This window comes from Trichosurus vulpecula, chromosome 2 (assembly GCF_011100635.1).
Source record: "Trichosurus vulpecula isolate mTriVul1 chromosome 2, mTriVul1.pri, whole genome shotgun sequence".
NCBI lineage: Eukaryota > Metazoa > Chordata > Mammalia > Diprotodontia > Phalangeridae > Trichosurus > Trichosurus vulpecula.
The window spans coordinates 62,237,795-62,243,894 of record NC_050574.1 but is presented as its reverse complement, the minus strand read 5'-3'; positions in this window follow the sequence as shown (position 1 = coordinate 62,243,894).

The window sequence follows — 6,100 nt, the reverse complement described above, 5'->3', positions numbered from 1 at the left end:
GTAGAAACTGAATCAAGTGGAAGTATCTTGAGGGTCAATGGGAAGAGTGGATGAAGAATCAGTGGGAAGGCATTCATTCAGCACCAATGTGTGCTGGGATCTGTCCTAGGTGCCGGGATACAATAATAAAAACAAATAGTCCCTGTCCTCAAGGGGTTCATATTTTGTTGAGGGTGGGGAGAGGAAACAACAAGAGCATAGGGGTTGAGGGATTAATGGGAGTGGGGAGTCAATGGAATTGGATTGGAGAATTGTTGGAGAGACTAATGGGAGAAGGTTAGAGTAGTGATAGTGGTTTGGGTAGCTCAATGGGAGAGAGTTTGGATTGGTCAGTGGAGGTAGCTTGGCGGGGGGGTCAGTGAAATCAGGTGATGGAACTTAGTGGGAATGGGTTGGAGAAGTCAATGGAAGGGGTTAAGGAGCAATGGGAGAGGAGTTGAGGATCATTGGAGATGGGGTTGGGAAACCAATGGGAGAGTATTAGGTGTCAGTGAAAGTGAGTTAGGGGTTTCAATGGGAGTTGCTTGGGGAAAACAATGGAAGTGGATTGGGGGTTCTGTGAAGGGATTTTGGGGGCTCAGTGGGAACAGGTTGAAGATCTCAATGAGGATGGGTTATAGAGGGGTTAAGAATGAGAGGGGTCAGTGGGAACAGATTGGGGTCATGAGAGCATATTGTCAATGAGATAGACTTCGGGAAGCCTGCCTTATGGGAGGTCTAGGGCATCAGTGACAGGGAGTTGTGGAGGAGATCAATGACACAGGTCCCCAAGGGAGAGTTTGTCTTTGGACTCTGAATTCTGGCAGTCATGGGGGTTATCATAAAGGAAGGTGTAGGATCGCTCTGGACCAATCTCGGTGCCTCCTGGCCTGTCTCTGAGCCAAGCACTCATCATTCTTGGTCCCAAGAGCTTTCAATGGAGGGATGCATCGGAATGCCCCTCTGTCCCCACCAGACCAAGAAAACCAGGCCTGTACTGTGTATGGGCAATGCCCACCTGCCTCCTGTATGCCCTTCTCAAGCAGAACCGCCAGTGTGGTGTCTGCTCTCCCTCTAGTGGCCATTATGATCGCTGCACTTTGTAACCTTGCTTTCTGGGTTCACCAGAGCTCCTCTTCCAAATGGGGAAGAACCTTTGCTCCAGGCCCTTTTCAACCCATTACTCTTGATAGAGCACCCCTTATGGAGAAGCTACCTGGGTTCTGAGGAATTTGAAAACCAAAGGGATGCCAGGCTTCTGGTTGCCAGCTTGACCTCCTCAGAACCTTCCAGTTAAAGGAGGTGAGATCATCAACTTGGATGCTTTCCCCGCTCTGGGCCCTGGTCTCCTCTGAGTATTGAACTAAATGGTCAACCATTTAAAAATCTACAAATTTATGAAGTTGCCAAGCTTCTAGACATTGTCCCTGTCCTCCCTGGGGTTCCATCTCTGCCTGACAACCTTTGTCTTGAGGTGGGGAGGTCCTGGGCTTCTACATTTTCAGTTGCTAGGATCTGCCTAATCTGGTAGGAATCTGGCAGTTATCCCCACATGGGCCCCCAGCAGTCAGGGTTTGGGAGAGTTGGGGGAGAAGGAAAGGGGAAAGGGGAAAGTGCTTGATGAATAGCATAGTGTTTGGAGATAGGACTGTGAACACAGAAGCTCAGATACATATCCACATGGACACATACAGAAAACAGATATGGGGGCAGCTAGATGGTGCAGTGGACAGAGCATGGGCCCTGAAGTTGGAAGGACCTGGGTTCAAATCCAGCCTCAGACACTTACTGGCTGTGTGACCCTGGGCAAGTCACTTAACCCTGATTGCCTGGGAAAAAAAAAAAGAACGAAAATGGATATGAGGAGAGCCACAAACACACACTTACATACATTTGAAACTCTAAGAGGGGAGAGACCCATACAGAAGGACATCACCCTACATATACTACACACACACACACACACACACACACACACACCCCAACATGGATATACATGAATATACTTGGGAAATAGGATCATAGATTCAGAGTTGGAAAAGCCCTCAGAAATCATCTGGTCCCATAGAAAACTGAGGCCCAGAAAGCAGTCACAACTTGCCCAAAGTCACACAGGTAATAAGTGGTAAAGGGCAGGATTTGACCTCAGGTCCTCTGGTTTTAAATCCCCTCTTATTTCCGATGCACTACAATGCCTCTCATGAGCACACACATCAACACAAAGGCAAGGATGCAGAGCTGGAATCCGATTCATGATCACCAGGGAACCAGTCGATATTTTCTCTAGGCACACACAGACCCACACAGACCCAGGCATTTACTCTTTCACATGTATACTCTGGTGGCCTCTGGCCTGTAATTCAGAAAGGGGACCTCTAGCCTCACCTCCTGTCCCCCCTCCCCCTGCCCTGAGTCCCTCATCACCTCAGGCAGGAACAAAGATGACCTTTGCCCTCTGCTCTCTGCCCTCTCCTCCCACGCCCCCTGCCCAGAAGGGAGGAGCTGTTTGAAGTCTGGGCTGGATCTGGGGTTTCCTGTTGCTGGGAGGAATGCAGGGGGGAGGGGAGCTACGTTAAGGGGAAGGGGGTGTGGGTGGAATGGCTCTGGGGCCTGGGACTTTAAAGCTAGCAGATGAGGCAGAGGAAGACCTTCTTCAGGAAGCTGCCCGTGCCAGGCAGCATCATATCTTCTGCATGCCAGCCAGGGGCCACAGGAGAACTCCATAGTCAAATCCCATCCTCCTTCTCCATCTCCCCGGACAGTGGCTGGACTACTGAGAAAAGAAGAGCAGGGAGAAGGAACAGTTGGGCTGGGCTGTGGGGCTTCCTGAATTGGGGGTCTCCCTGTCCCGGGGTGTGGTGGGCCAAGTCCCTAGCGCTCCCTGCTCACCTAGAGGGCAGTTAGCCCTGGACCCCCAGGAGAGGTTAGGGACATGGGACTCTGCTCAGGTCTGAGACCTGAGTTCTTAGCTTAGGTGCCATGGCTATGTAACTTTGGGTAAGAGCTTCAGCTCTCTGGGCCTCTGTTTCCTCCAATGAAAATTGGGCAGAACCTACCTTACCTTACCAGAGAAAGAGGACGGGGTCGTTGGCCTTCTGACTGTCTCTCCATTCTTTCTGCAAGATCACCACTATTTGAAGGTTGGTGGTTCTGGGCTGGACCCCTTCCCTGGACTAGAAAGCTCACCCACTCTCCTTTCCTCTGATTTTTATCCTCTCTCTCCCAGCCCCACAGTTCCACCTTTCGAGTACTTGATGTTGAGTGCCATGATGGCCAATAATGGCCCCATTCTGGTTTCCACTCCAGACTACTGTCCCTAGCTCTTCACTTCTGTTCCTCAGACTCTGCTTCTACACTTCCCCTTAGCTCTAAAATTCAATCCCATAACCCAGGGTTTTGTTCCTCAGCTTCGAAAACTAACTACCTTCTGGCCCCAGTCCCCTGCACACAACTTTGGCCCCTAAGCTTCTGGCCCTTAGCTCTGTACCTCCCCTGCCTAAAGGACCTGCACTGATCGGGGTCAATCCCATCTCTGCTGCCTGCATCTAGTCATCCAGGCTACCATTTGCCTTTAGACCAGGCTGTGAACCCCACTATTCCCCCCGTCTCCCAAGACCTCAGCCAAATGTGGATAAGGAGGAAGAATGGTCACCCTACAGGCTGCACTGCCACCTAATCTTTGCATTCACTCCCTGAGCCTCCCACCTCTGCTGCCCAAGGGGTTCCGGGAAGGAAGTGGAGGAAGGGGACCTCCAGGGCTGGACTGGCCATATCCACCACAAGTGACACTGATGGGCACGTGAGGTCTGCCACCAGGTGGCGGCAGCAGCCCACGGGAAGGCCCAGAGATCCCACTTATCTAGGGAGACACCCCACTCTGGGTTGGGGGGAACAAGACCGAGGGTTGGGATTGTGAAGGAGGTCTGACAAGCTAGGGAGAGGACACAGAGACCCTCTGTAACCGAGGTCAGGGGCCAGAGTGGTCCATGTGGGATTTGGATCAGAATGGCCTCCTTTCCTTCTTTCAACCTCCCCCTCCCATGTCCCTCTGGGGCAGGAGCAGTCTGTACCACCCCTGGTGCTCAGCTCCCTGGAATGCTGGAACTCATATTCTTGGGCACATTATTCCTCCTCCCTGGGTCTGAGTTTCCTCATCTTTAAAATTTTAGGTTCCGACTATATGGTCCCCTCCCAGCTCTGATATTCTGTGTTCTCAGGGCTCGATGTTCTCTATGCTACGGATACTCTTCCCAGCTCTGACATTCTATGAAATCACATTGCCCTAGATAGCGTGTGACCACCCTGCCCTCCACCTCCCATTTGCCTTTAGCGTCTCCTGGTATTCCCACCTGCTCTCACTGGGTATCTCTCTAGAAAGGGGAGGGATGGGGAAGAGTTCCTCCCTGCATGGCTTCTCCTCCGGCAGGAAACAAAAATCTAAATGCACAGCAGACAAGATGGACACAGGTTCACAATCCCTAGGGGACCCTAGGCTTCTGGGCTGGGTAAAACTGGAGCTTCATTTGGGTACCATCATGAGTCTAAACCCTAGGTACTTTTTGTGTGAGAGAGTAACATCCATCCCTGTCTTTCCCAGCCCTGTTCCTTACTCCCCTCTACCAGGAATGGATTCCTGGAAGCTTTCCAATTCCTTCCTTTGCTTGTGATTCAGACTGGGTGGGGTCCTTGTGCCTAGGGGCAAGCCCTAGTATGTGGGGGCAAGACCTAAGCTGGGAGCCCCTCCTACCCTTGAAGCAAAATCACAAAGTTCCCCTTTGCTAGGGCTGAGTGCCAACATGATGTATATTTTATGATAACTGTAGAGCCTGGATCCAAACCTGAAGAAGGGCCTCTGACAGCCTTAAGCATCTCTTTGATTAATACCTGACCTTTTAATGCTTCCCATTCAATTAATAAATCTTTGAACCTGAATCGGATTCTACTTTCCAGGGGAAGCAGGCTTCTCTGGGCTGGGGTGCCAAGAGACTCTGTAGTCCCCAGAGCTAGGGTGGGAGAAGCCTCACTGAACCCATCTGGATACTAGGTCATGGGGCAGAAACACTCTGATGTCCCCCTCTCTTCCCATCCCTTTTTAGGGGAAAGGACCTGAAAAATAGGATTTCCAGTAGATTCCCATACCTTATAGGATTTCCAGTAGATTCCCATACCTTATCTCCCAGTCTCAGTTTCCTCATTTGTGAAATGGGAATAACGGCCCCTATCTTCATAGGATCATAAGTCAAGAGCTGGCAAGACCTCAGAGGCCATCTAGTCTGACCCTCTCATTTTAAAGATAGTGAAACTGAGGTCAAAAGGGAGAAGAGTGAACAAGATCGCACAGGTAGCAAAACTGTCAGGGACTGAAACCTAGATCCTCCCACTGAAGAGACAATGATTATTATACTCCTGTATCACTCCATGGGGTGTGAGGCTTAGATGTGAGTTATTATTATCTCCCAGCCCCAGCCCTACCCCCAACACATTGCCTGCTAGGAGAGTCCCAGACTGGTTCTGAGGGTAGGACTAGGAAAAGGGCATTCTTTCCTGGAAAGAGCCTGGCATCAGGCTTTGGAGGGGAGGCGGTGACAAGGACAACTTCACAGAAAGTTAGATGTTCAGCTGTCACCCCCATCACCCTCCGGTTCCCTTGTCACATGAGGGTTATTGCAAGGTCCAACAAGAGGCTAGAAACCAGGCAGAAATCAAAGCACAGGAGAGGAGGGCAGAGAACCAAACACAATCAGACACACCAGGATGTTGGGTGAGGTGGAAAGATGCAGTCAGACCCAAGCTCAGGGAGATGTGGGCAGATACACAGATGTGGGGAGAGATGATGGCTGAACTTATGCCCCCTCCCCTACCTCAAGATTCGGTTTCAGCTGCCAACTTCCTGCTCCCACCCTTGCCCCAAACTGGCCCCTACTGGAAAATGCCTAGTCTCCTAGTCTTCTGAAGGTGCTTTCTGCCTGCAACTTGGTGTGATGGAAATATAGCGCTACTCTCAGTTATCCAGGAGATTATCTGGGCTTTTTCCTTCTCAGTGGCATGTCTGCTTTTTTCCTCCAAACCACCCCCCTCCTCAGGTCCATGCGTGGTGGTGGTGGCAAAAAATAGTGGTCGG